This window comes from Camellia sinensis, chromosome 2 (assembly GCF_055761805.1).
Source record: "Camellia sinensis isolate YWXY chromosome 2, ASM5576180v1, whole genome shotgun sequence".
Taxonomy (NCBI): domain Eukaryota; kingdom Viridiplantae; phylum Streptophyta; class Magnoliopsida; order Ericales; family Theaceae; genus Camellia; species Camellia sinensis.
In genome coordinates, this window is record NC_138962.1 from 152,252,037 (window position 1) to 152,265,685 (window position 13,649).

General features: G+C 32.3%; 2 long non-coding RNA genes across 3 annotated transcripts; one reads left to right on the top strand and one right to left on the bottom strand.

Moving 5' to 3' along the window:
- Window positions 1-1,211: 1,211 nt before the first annotated feature.
- On the top strand, window positions 1,212-3,269 carry LOC114267853 (uncharacterized). The gene is made up of 3 exons (XR_003631072.2): window positions 1,212-1,357; window positions 2,281-2,325; window positions 3,118-3,269. It is a non-coding gene; the product is annotated as an uncharacterized LOC114267853 (long non-coding RNA).
- An 839-nt stretch (window positions 3,270-4,108) lies between these two features.
- Window positions 4,109-10,032, bottom strand: LOC114279078 (uncharacterized). Of its 2 annotated transcripts, XR_014361810.1 has the most exons (6): window positions 9,651-10,032; window positions 9,313-9,366; window positions 8,467-8,578; window positions 6,437-6,474; window positions 5,430-5,517; window positions 4,109-4,398 (listed from the first exon to the last, which is right to left on the bottom strand). It is a non-coding gene; the product is annotated as an uncharacterized LOC114279078 (long non-coding RNA). The 2 variants fall into 2 exon arrangements; XR_014361809.1 differs by lacking the exons at window positions 9,313-9,366; window positions 9,651-10,032 and adding an exon at window positions 9,031-9,312.
- Between the last annotated feature and the right edge of the window lie 3,617 nt (window positions 10,033-13,649).

Sequence of the window (13,649 nt, forward strand, 5' to 3'; positions counted from 1 at the left end):
TCAAGTCTAATTATGTCATCAACCCAAAATCTCTAGGTAATTTTAATAATAATAATAATAATAATAAAATCAGCTAAATAATCTCCACACACAGCAAAGCACAGCTTCCTGAAATCATATCACCTGGGAACTACTACTCGGTACTGGCTCAAAAGACTGACTCAGGACCCAAAAAAAAAAAAAACATATGCTTAGGTAATTTTATTTTTATTTTGAAAAAGGAAGAAGAGGCGTACACGTGTGGGACGTGAGGGACCAAAAAACAACATATACTTAGGTAATTAAATTTGTGAGTAAACTCTTAAGAATTCCCAAAAGTTAGATTTTTTTGTAATAACCCCATCGCATAATACTTTATATTTCATTAACGACGGAGATTTGAATTTTAATTGCCTACTATTCTGATTTAATTTGAGAATTATGAAAATTATAAATATTGATTTGTATACGATTCTATTGAAGATTTATTTGGAATTAGAAATTAAAAGCGTAATTGGCTTAAGAAAGAATAATTAGTGAGTTGAATTATTTTAATTTCAAGTATCGGACCATATGGAAGTTTAATTAGATATTCGATTTAGATTTGTAAAATTGGGATTTGATTAATTAGGTCCAAATTGAAGTTAATTAAGTTATGAGGAGTCAGAATTAAGATTATTGCGAATTCAATTTATTTATGAGGTATTTAATTTCAGTATGTATTTTATTGACGGAGACCTTGAGTTTGACCTAAAATTGAGAGCCTTACTGATGTAAGAAATCACAATTGATGACGGAAATAAGCTTAATTTGATATTTAGAGCCTTTTGGGAGTTTGATTAAGAATTCTAATTCAGAATGATAATTTAAATATAATTAATTGGGCTCTAATGGAAGTCAAATTAGGTTAATTAAATTATGTGAGACTTGTGATTAGTCATGATTTCTGTAATTATGTGGTTGTTGTGGAATTGCATGTCTAAGGATGTGAATTATAAGGATTTGGAGTTGTATATGTCGGTTATAAGAAAATTTGTTGAAATTGTGACCTTTGGACTAAAAATTTAAAGCCTTAGAGGCGTGATAAACCGAGGCCGACCACATATTTATGATCGGCATGATTTTTAGAGCCTAGTATGAAGTTTTGTAAAAATTCGATTCAGAATGAATTAAATTGATTTTATTAAATATTATATATAGACATATGTGTATAGGCTTTGCTAGCCTCAACAAAAAAATCAGAGAGAGAGAGTTTTGGAGACCTCAAGATAAAGAACCAAAAGAGAGGAAGAAAGGGAAGAAGAAAAGAAGAGGAAAAGAGGGGAAAAGGAAAATACTCCAAGAATTTCATCTAATCCAAGCTAGAAAGCAATCCAAGGTAAGATTTCATCCTTAATTCTTGTAATTAAAACTCCTAACATCTAAGAATGGAAAGAAATTAGAATCAAATTGGGTTAAAAATAAAGAACTTGGAAGGAAAAGAGAGAAATTAAACGTAGATTCCTTGCATTTGTTAGATTTGAGAGTTAATTCTCTTATATTTGCTTATTTTGAAGTTGGTTATGAGAAGTTGAGCCTTAATCTTGAGGTTTTGTATGGTCTGAACTCATAAAATTACATATGAAATGAAGATCTATATGAATTTAGAAGAAAAGTTAGGTTTTGTAACAAAAATAGAGTTTATCAATTTCTTATTAAAGATTCTTGATTCTTGAGTTAAACCATGTTTTGATGCCTTTGATTTGAAAAACAACCTTATTCCCATGTTTATCGATGAATTTATAAGGTTTATATTGAGTTTTACTAAGCCCTAGCTCAAGAACATACTGAAATGTCAGACCTGCTGCTGGAAGCTCAGAACCGCATGTGCGGTTTGGATTTCCCCACGTGCAGATTGCCCTATTTTAGCCAAGGCATATCTCCCTCATTTGGACACCGTTTTAAGTGATTCTTGAGCCTAAATTCAAGCCCCGGAAGTCTAGTTTCTAGTTGTGGTGGTATCACACCCAAATTCTAAGTAAACAAATAGATATGTTCAAATTAGTGAAGGTTGTTCGCTTTCTATATACCCATTCTATGCTATTTCTTCTCCTAACTTAGTTTCCTTCCGTTTCTTCCTATTTTCCTTGATATGAATTATGACCCATTGAGGGCTAATGAGTTTATAACCAACATAAATAATTGGTTAAGGGGCAAAGTAAGGGATCGGTTTATTTGATTAAGAAAGATTAAGAGGAGTAAATTTGATCAAGAGAGTAATTCTATGTTTTGATATGTTGTGTTATGTATTTGTGTTCGTAGGTCAAGATGAGGACATCGCCCAACTATTACCAGAAGCCCATCACTGTGAGTAATAGCATAGTAAAGATATGTTTTTCAATAAATATCTATTTTGATTTATGTACGACATGATTTTCTAAATATCGTATTTTATCAAAATGCACTAGTTTCCAAGAAATGTTAAATGAGTTATGAACAAGAAATGCGAATTGTTTGTAATATAATATGGTGGGCCCAAGGCCATTCCGTTTATCCGTTTCATTTATGCTATGACATGATATGAATTGTTCGGTGTTTAAGACCTATTGATTTCTAGTATGGAACAAAGTGTTGTACAGAACTAAGTGCTACAGTGGGAGTCACCTCTAGAGTCTGTACGAGTCACCTCTTGGGTCCATACATACCTGAATTGGACCCGAGGCCGTTTTGATATATGATTGGGCCTAAGGCCGTTCTGTTATTATGTTGGGCCCAAGGCCGTTTTGTTATACGTGGACCCGAGGTCGTTCAGAAAAATGAGATATGAATACAAATGTTTTTACATCGCTATATGACTCATGTTATGAAATGTTATTTTATATGAATGAATGGACGTCCTATTTTGAAATGTGATTCTGACCCTTTGTATAAGTAGGCGTACCACGTACCACGTAAGATGTTTTGTAATGGTTTCAGATATGTATTCCATTTGAAAAAGCATGGATTTTGATACGATAATTGTTTGTTTTAATATGATTTAAGATACGTTTCAGACTTGTGAAAAATGTTTTCCTCATGCTAAGGACATCTTTCATTAACCTCTTTACTTTATTATTACTCACTGGGCATTAGCTCACCTTTTACTTTATATATATGTAGGTGAGTTATCGAAGGATCAACATTAGAGTTTGTACCGAAGTCCGCCTCTCTGTCAAGCCTCCTAGAAAGTGCCTCCGTGTAAAGGCGTGGTGTTATTTCGTCAAGCCTAATTTTGTTTGAAGTCTTTCATATAGTGTGTGAGATTTGTATAAATTATAAATTATATAATTAAAAAAAAATAATTATAAATTATAAATAAATATATATATATATATATAAATAATCAAATAAAAATAAAAATTATTGCATAGTATTTATTAATAATATTTAATAAAGTCATAATTGATAAAAAAAAGTCACTTATTTTAAAGAAATTAAATTTTTTTAACATTCCCTCCAAATATATTGATTGAATGTTAGATTTAATTTTGGAGGGAAATGAAATTTTCAACTCTCCCTCCAATCAATATGTTTCAAATAATTTGATTGAATCGCACATAGAATTTTGTAAGTTCTCTTCCAAAAATCTTTTCCTATAAATAGGAATAGACTTTCATATCTTCTCAAGTTTTCAATGAGACTCTTCCGTATGAGAGGAGACTCTTGAAATAAGAATTTTTAGTCAAAATTTTGAAATATATTTATATATATATATAAATATATAAGAAAGAAAGAAAAGAAAGAAAGAAAATTAAAAAAATGAAAACCGAAAAAAACAAAAATAAAATAAAATAAAATAACGGTTTGACCCTCCTGACCCAGTCTGTGTCACCGGTTTTACCGGTTCGACCAATGGGTCACCGGGTTTTCTCGATTTTGGCCCCACTTCGGGTTTAGAGGGGTGACCGGTCCGACCGGCCGGTCCGGTCCGGGTTTGAAAACAATGGCTGTAAGAATATGAAATAAAATACCATTTTTCCCCCCTCTGTGCTACTGCTGTTGCAAAAATATGAAATAAAATACCAAAGTTGGCATTCTCTGTGACTATATATATTTGTAAAAGAAATGTTATTGTGCACTACAAAGTTCATACAACTTCGGAAACAGAGTATAAACCAAATAATTTAACTAATTGCACATTTCATGAGATTTTTACTACACAAAATATATTACATTGATCTTCCAAAGTATATCACATAATAAAGATATTAAAAATCCTTTCTTGAATGACAAACTACAACTGTAATTATCTACAAAACAGAGACAGTTTATTGCAGGAAACCGATATGAGTCCTTGTGATGTTGCAGACAACTTGATACCAAAGACTGCTTCAAAAGAGACTTGCTTAAACGAACTGATTGAAGCTCTCAACAAAGCCAAGGAAAGCGCAAAGTTGAAAACTAAGAAAGAAGCAAAAAACAAAAAGTTATCATCAAAAGCATCTAAAAAATATATACATTGATGCAGATGATTGGAAGGCTAAGGAAGTATAAATGTTGTTTTGCTAAGGTAGATGGTAGGACTGTATGTTTTTCTTGTTCCTTACGTCTGAAAATAAGAAAATTTAAATGTTGTTTAACTAATGTAATGATGTAGCTCATAAACTAACACATTTATTAGGATGCATAATATCTACAAGAGGGTTTTGAATAACTTTGAAAAATACAAGTAATGCCACCTAGTGACAGCTATTGCTACATAATGAACTTAATTTAAGGAAAGATCATTCACAATGGATTTGGGTAAAACTTTGAAAAGGGAAAAAGAAAAGGAAAGGGCAATGTGAATTAAATATAACCTCTCTTTTTTTCTTTTTCTTTTTTCTATTTCCCTTTCTTTTTGCAAATTTTTGCAAATCCTATCCAAATCCATGATCCAAAAGCAACACAAGGTTTTTCCCTCTTTCCTCCTACCCCATTCATTGGGTTATAGGTATTTTGACCAAAATTTTTGTATTTTTTTATGAAATAATAGATTCAAACAAGCCTTCCAACAATAAGGCTCATGAGACCTTGCTGACATCTAAAATGACACAAGTAGAGGATTCTTGGTCCACCAATGCAATTGAAGACAATGAGTACTAGAATTTGAGATCCATGATATATTATTTCCAAAACACTAAACACAATTTAATAATAATAATAATAATATTAAAAAGAAAAACATCAAATGTTATGACAACATGGTAGGTACTGCAATAATTGCAGCAGTCAAATCTTTGAGCAAGTTAATACTATATCATAGAGTGCCTAAATCTTTTTTTTATCTCCAAAATATATATATATAGTTCATCCAAAACAATATATAGGCAAACCAAACTAATAAATTCCAATAAGGAAACAAATATAAACTAAGAATAAAATCCTAAAAAAATTCGACTTCATTAATAAAATAAAATTCACAAATAAACTAAAATTAGGAACAGTTTAACCTTGAATTCAGTAGACTCCAACGACCTTCTTTCATTGAGTTTGTCATATCTACTTCTTCTTCTTCTTTTCTTTCTTTGATATGTGAACCTGCATTTGATAAGAACAAACCACATGAATAAAATGTCATTGGATTGCACCCCAAGCTCCTTCATTTGTGTCTGCAATTGTTAATTAGTTAATTAGTCACCAATAAAATATATATTAAACAGAACTGAGAAGAGAATCATGAAAACAATCACAAGCTACATCCACTAGTAAAAAAAGTCAGCAAAGCAAAAAAAGTAAGAAGTATAATGAAATATATAAAATAAAATTGTTTTCCATTGATAATCATGCTGCAAAGTACATTCGTTTTCATACCATATCTCTTTTTTTTTTTTTCTTTTTTTTTTTTTTTCACTACTGATCCAATAGAAACATCTTCATTTTGACCCCTTAATTATTTGAAAGGGACGGTTTTATAGAGTTTAACAAACCCTCTAATCTCCATTTTCCCATCAGACACTTTTCTAACAGGGGCTACATTTGAGTGCAGCTATTCAATCCTAACGTTAGCTCAAGTGTGTTTTGGATCCACCATACACACTATATGCTTGTTTCGATAAAATATTTCAAGTTTTCAACAGCCCATTGTGTGTGTGCACGCGAGCGAATGTGGGGTCCACACTCACTCTCTCTACGGGTGTGTGTTTAAAAGTATAAATGGATGTCTACTTTTTCTGATTCAAATATGGGCATCCAAACCTGGCTGCATTGCAGCGATTTTGATTGAGAGACCACCTAGAGTGGTTTAGTGATTAAATGCGGTTGTTAACCTCACAACATCTTTTGGGTTTGACTACCCATTAGTGATTGAATTCATCTTTTGCGATACAAGATTCACATTCAATCAACGTAAAAAATTTGAAATTATATAACTCCTATATAGATAATATAACAAAGGCAAACAAGCAATGCAAAAGATTGGAACTACACTAGAAACTCAAGTGTAAGGAAACGACCTTACCAATTGAATCTCTTCTCAAAGCTATTAAATGAGCACAACTGCGAAAAAAACATTCAGTCGTGGTTATTTCTACTGAAGTGAAGATTTGAGAAAATAGCTACATAAATTCAATACAGAGATTTTAATCAATATGGCATTCTCTGTCTTGAGAGGAATTTGTATCTGTAAACAAAGAAAAACAGATTCTATACATATCATGGTAAAGAGTAGTAAAAACTCTAAAGAAGCAGCTCTCATGTTTATACAATGTTTTGGATAATTACTTTCTCAAGAACTAAATCTCAATATGACACATCATTCCAGCTTTTGTTTGAAAAGCAATTAAGATGGGCAGAAGTCAAAGAAACAGTTCGTTCTTTCAGTGGAACAACCACAATAAGCCACGAGAGAGAGAGAGAGAGAGAGAGAGAGATGCTAGAACAATGACCAAAGAAATCATACAGGAACAAAAAATAAGAATTGACTCTTTTTTTATTTTGTCTGCAATAAATAAGACAAACTTACAAAAACAACAAGATTATTGCTACCTGATAGTATGTAACATATCAACTTCATCAGTCAATGTCCTTTGTTAGTTCATATAGACAATTTCCTAATATGCATAAACCATACACAAATTATATCTCTGTTTCCCACTAATGAGGGAAAGGTTCTCAAAAGTTCCTGAATATTAATTTATTTTCATTTTCAAACTACGTTTGATCTAATTTTCAAAGGGTAATCACCAATGTGAAATTATTTGAGCACAATTAGCATGACATTTATTTGTTTTTATCGCTGGAAGAAAGAATTGAAAGGATTCAAAATACGATCCATCTCAGGATAGCAGAACCACCATATAAAAAACCCACAATTAGTACATGACAACATTAATGTGATAAATAGGTTATACAAAAGCAACAAGCTGAGCTTTAGACAACCTGTCGTCTAAACATCGCTCGATATCAAGCAATAATTACAACCTAAAAATTTGTGAGAAATTTCCAATTACATTTATGTGCAATTTCTACCATAGACCCTATGAATAAATAAATAAAATGATTTGGTTATCAATCTTAGTTAATGCCACATGGATGTGTTTCATACATTTTCTTCTCAAATTCTAGGCAAAAAGAACACAGCTGAATTCAGGTTTGCATTCATATTTGTATCTTACACCCTTTGACAAGCAAAGGGACTGTGTGTGTGCACTTTTACCATTTTTTGTTCTTCCTGTTTGCCTGGTCCTTTTCATTTTTTGGTTATGTATCAATACTTCATCACCATCATGCTACAATAACTGGGTCTATATATCCAAGTAAACATGAAGCAAAGCAATACAAAAGAAAATTTCGTTCTTCTCTGTTTAACACTCCTACTAGCAATGCATTTTGACTTTAGTGCATATCTAGTTTTAAAATGGTAGTGTGCATGCTCCCACCCTTGTGATGTTGCGTCCAAAAAGTTCACAACTTGTTCATGTAACATAAAGTCAAACTTAAGTAACTAACCTATATGTAACTTTACTTAATTGAACTGTGCTATAGGCAGCCATCTACATCCAAATATTATCAAAGTTCAATTATATTCTTTTGGTTTTAATACAATATAATATGCAATTGATGCCAAAATTTAGTCTCAAATGAAGTAACTTAGCTAAATGTAACCTCACTACAACCATATGCACTATGCATGGTCATTTACATCAAAATACTATACAAGCAATGCCAAAATTGAGCCAATATGAAATCAACACAAAAGCCGAAGAAGAAAGTTTTATCTCAAAAAAACCTTATTACACCATAAGCAGGAGGGACAATAAAGGTTGAATGAAAAAATCAAAAGGATAAGGATGAAAATAACTCTTATACTAGTACTTCAGTCCCATATTCATCCAGCAAATTAAAAACCTTTATTACCAAAAGTCAATAGATCAATCCACTTTCTTTCATCGTATGACAAAACTCATTTGGACCAAATATGACATTCTTTTGCAACAACTCTCTTCCTATTTCAGCAAGGTTGTAACAAAATAATGGAGGAAAACTTACTTTGATAGCAGAAAACATTGGAGGAACTTGCCATATCTCCCCACAAAAGGATGCAATAGTTTTTCTTTATGTCCTCATCTTTGATGTGTTCCCATGGCTCACGTTGGATGACCTGAATAAGAGGGTGGTGTAAGATTAGAGACATCGAAATGGAATGACAAATTTTTCGGGACAACAATTCTATAAAGGCAACAAAAATGTAAGCCTCATCCCAATAGACTGTCAATCAGCTTACAATGATCCAAAAATACATAACATAGAGTGGGCCTTTTATTTGTTTTTTGTGTTTTTTTTGTGTTTTTTTTTTTTTTTTTTGTCATTTCATTCTTTCTGCATATAAACTAAAAAAGTCTATGGAGATCAACCTAATTAAAACCATATTTGAGGTTTCCAAAGAACTGTTGTCCTTTTATCTAATTTTTCAAGTAATACTCCACCTCCCTGGAACATGAATAAATATAAATGGATTCCCCATCATTAATTTCTCTTTGAGAGCATGCAGTTGCTAGGTTTTATGCTAGCTATGTCAGGTTGAAGGAAAAGTGCATTGAGTCATTATCTCACCTCAATTCTAAATTTCTGAATATGACACTGTTTCTTGAATTCCAAAGGGTCCACACTATAGCAAAGAAGATGGTCTCCCAAATTGCAGTAACCTTAAAAAATTCCATGGATTTCCCCTTTCCAAATTAAACAATCCTCAGATCTCCTCGAGATAGAGCTCATACTCAAACTCTGCAGAAGATTATTCAACACCTCTTGTTCCCACTGAAAGAGATTTATCCTGAAATCCAGTTTCCAACCACTACCATTTGACAATGAGAAAGTAGAGAATGAAAAATGTACCTGAGATAAGAGCAAGAGAGATCAGCTAGAACAGATCGATTTTGGATTTTGGATCTGCGATTTGATGAAGAACAGAAACATAAACACTAGCAGTCTCAACAAGTTAAAAACCAAAATAAATTTTTTTTTTAAAAAAAAAAACACAAACACAAACACTCTAAATAACAAAATGAAAGGTGATAATCCAATATTTTCTAGTTTTTGTGCATGTGTGGAAATGAAGCTAGTGCATATAAATGTGTGTATATATAGGTAAGTAGATAACATAGATAGATTCAAATAGAGAAGTAGGTAAAGGTGAATTGAGATGAATCAGACGATGAGAGAGATAAACGAACCAGTGATGAGGACATGAGATCCGCAGTGCTTGCAGTAATAAACGAAGAGATCGGAGTCTGGACCATCTGCTACCGCGTCCTGACTCGATTAGCCTCGAGATTGATGAAGAACAGAGATCGTTGCAATTGATGAAGAACAGTTAGAGCAAACTGCTGCGGTTGAGTTCTGTGTGTTTGAGCTTCAAATCGAGGGTTGTTTGAGCTTCGATCAACATTGATGAAGAACATACAACGTAAAATCTGCAATCGAGCGAGTGAGAGAGAGAGAGTCTATGTTTGAGCTTCAAATGGAGGGTTTTGGAAAAGAGAGAGAGATAGAGAGAGAGAGAGCCTGTGTGCTTGAGCTTCAACTCAGGGTTGTGGAAGAGGCAGAGAAAGTGAGAGGCGGAGTCTAAAACGGTGCTAATAAATCGGCCCAATACGACGTCGTTTAACGGAAATCAAAGACAACGTTTTCAAAACGCTGTGTTTAACGAATCTATAATGGCGTTTCCATAAATGCCACAAAACAAACGTTGCAATATGCCCTTTTTTTAGTAGTGTCACATCAATATTTATGTGCCAAATTATGTTTCTGTTCCAATTGCAGCTCTGCACACATGGTTGAGGTACAGTTTTTTTATTTTATTTTTTTGTATATATATATTTTTAAATAAAAATATTGCTTTTAATAAATATTGTTGCTTTGGTACAAATCTCGTACAAAGTTCAGTCCTTTCTTTGGATGATTCCGCACTGGACATTGATCAAGTTCAAAATCTGATAAAATTTATGTCCAACGAAAGAAGAAATGGAAGTTCTCAAGGTAAGTGAACTTTGTTTCTGAGTATTTTTAATATGCCATTTTTCGATTGTTCTCTAAAATGATGGGGTTTTAATATTATCCCACCATTTATTAGATACGTTCCAGTTGCAGAAGTAGATTGTCAACTATCAGAAAATGGAAACTATCAGATAATATCATTAAATTTTTTTTAAAACGAAAATTAAAAATTAAAAACTAAAAACTTACATTTTGACATGGAGTCATATGGTCCAAAATGTTCAATAATCTATTAAAATTATTTTGATACAATTTTTGATCTAGTCCTTACATTTTTCCTCTGTCATTTTGGTTTACACTTTCAATTAAATCAATTTTGACCCTTACTTTTAAATTTTGTGTCAATTTAAAAATGGTCATTGAATTGGTTAAAGTTAACTCACCAAGTTGAGTGAGTTTATACTTTTGCCTCTAAAAAAATGTCATGTCACTTAAATGCATATTTTTTATTAAAAAATATTAACAATTATAAGTAAGTGGATTAAATTGAGATAAAATCATAAATTCAAAATCAAAATCATAAATAATAATAATAATAATAATAAAAAAAAAAAAAGAGGCAGTGGTGATCTCGATGGCTGGAAAGAAAACGGAGGAAGGCATAAATGGGTGAATTTTCCACAATACCCCCTCAAAAAAGAAAAACAAACAAACAAACAAAACAAAACAAAACAAAAATTAATTGACAAAATGGAAAAAAAAAAAAAGTAAGAGATATGGTAGGAACAGTAAATCACGGTAGCAAATGGCTCAATTCTAGTATTATATAGTAGAAAAGGGTTGGGCTTCTCACCAACCCGTGATCAGATTTGAGAGTATTGTTGAGTCCGTAATGCCTATCACAGGTCCTATTTTGATAATCCAAACCGTTTAATATGTAGAACTCGTCAAATACTATATGATTGTAAAAAATCACGTTGATCGGATATCGGCAGGTATCTTATCAGATCAGATTTCAGTCAACTATTTATTTTTTCACCATCTATTTTTTTTATATAAAACTGATTTGATCATGTAGCTATCGATACCTGATCAACATGATTTTTTACAAGCCTATAGTATTTGATGAGTTATACACATTGAACAGTTCAGATTATCGAACGGAACCCGTGGTGGGCCCTCACAGGCCCAACAGTACCCTTCATTCTAATTACGGACTTGAGGGAAGCGAGCCCCTAGAAAAAAGAAGTGGCCATATCCAGGAGCGTAAATTTGGCTCGATTCGGCCCATGTCGGGCCTCATGAGCTCTCGTCAAAATTTGGGCTAGGCTGGCCTATGGGCTAGAAAATTAAGCCCAGGCGTAGGGGGTATTCGGGTCTCGGGGCGAGCTGGTGGGCCTAGGCCGGGTTTGGGCGGGGTTAAACATTTTTTTTATTATTATTTTTTAAATTTTTTCTACCAAATTTTATTATTTTCTACTAAAAATGACACTGGGTCTCGGGCGAGCTTGGCTCGAGCTAGGTTTTGAGTGGGACTTGAGTGGGCTGATAGGACAGGCCACAGGCCAGCCTAGGCTGGCCGGGCCGGGCTTCAAAATGACGGCACAAGTCCAGGGTCTTGGGTTGAGCTCAGGCCTGAGCCTGACTGGGTTGGGCCCATCCCGGGCCGCAAGTGGGCTTCATGCCGTCCACAGGCCACAGGCCATTTTTACACTACTAGCAATATGTAGGGGTGTGCGTAGTGCAGTTCGGGCAGTTTGAGAGTAAAATTACAAACCGAATGGCGGGTTGGCAGATTAGCGGATTGACAAATTGCAGTTTGGGCGATTTTTGGTGGATTGACGGAATTAAGAATATTATAACTAATTATCATACATTTGCATAATATATAATACTAATTTATATAATATTTTTTAGATATATAACACAAAGTAATTTTACATAATATGTTTCATATATATAACTACTAATTTCTAATAAACTTTGCATCTTAAATCTCTCACACACTCATTTTTACATTGATATTTCATTAGAAGTTAGAAAATATATATGTATTAACTATAGCGGAGCGGAGCGGTTCGGTTGACAGATTATAAATTTTAAAATTTAAACGACAGTTAGCGATTAGAGAAGTATAGATTAATGTGAATTGAGACGATTTTAGCGAATTAAGAAGTATTTTGCACAACTCTAATCGTATGAAGAATAACGAGGGCAACTCTGTAAGAACCCGAATATAAAAATTAAGTAAATATAAATAATAATATTACAATCTCAAATATTTTGGTGATGAATCCTAAAGTGCAAATTAAATATTATTGAATGATCTTTTTATTAATTTTAAACTTCAAATAAATTTGTGGTGAAAGTATTTAATTTAAAGGCAATATTTATTATTTTAAAAAAATAGAGGGCGAGTTAGTAAGTATATTTTTTTATAATAATAGTTATATTTTATTTAAATTAATGGGTTAGAAAATAAAATAATATAAAGAGATAATAATTTAGAGCCTTTTGTTAGATATATAAAGTAACCCTAGGTTGCCTAATATAATATATTACAACAGCAACAGCAGCCACGGGGAGAGAGAGGTTGAGAGAAAAGAAGAAGAAAAAAAAAGGGGCTGCAAACAAGGAAGAACTTTTGGGTGTGTGGTAGGTCTCTATCTTTCTTCTTCTCTTTGTTTTTGTTCTTTATCCTTACTCTATTATTATTTAGTTCATTGATGAAGAGGTTGTAGGTTTATGTATTATATATATATATATATATATATATATACTATTAAGAAATCTGAGTAGTTAAATTCATGTACAAAGAATGTGAGAAATTCTTAGTTTAAAAATTTTATACATAACCACAAACTTTAAAAATCAAGAAATCATATCAAATGAATGAATTTTGAACTAAAATTTTTACAGTAGATTAACTACATATTGAATTTCATATATGAATTTTTTCATAATTTTTGGGAGTCAAAATCCATATAAACTGATGCGTTCAAATCTGTCCAGAAAACTAGTTTAAAACAGTAAGTTTGGGAGTGTCTTTCTCTTTGGGTATAAATCCGAAAATTATCAAATCTGCATCATTAGAACCGGTTACAAGTCTAGTTTCTTATATTTTTGGCCTTGCATTGATTGCTCGTGTATACTAAGAGAACCATTAATTTCTTTAAAGTGCTGCAGAAAATAACCTGTTTAGATATACTTAATTGTAGATAATTATTTCGATAAGA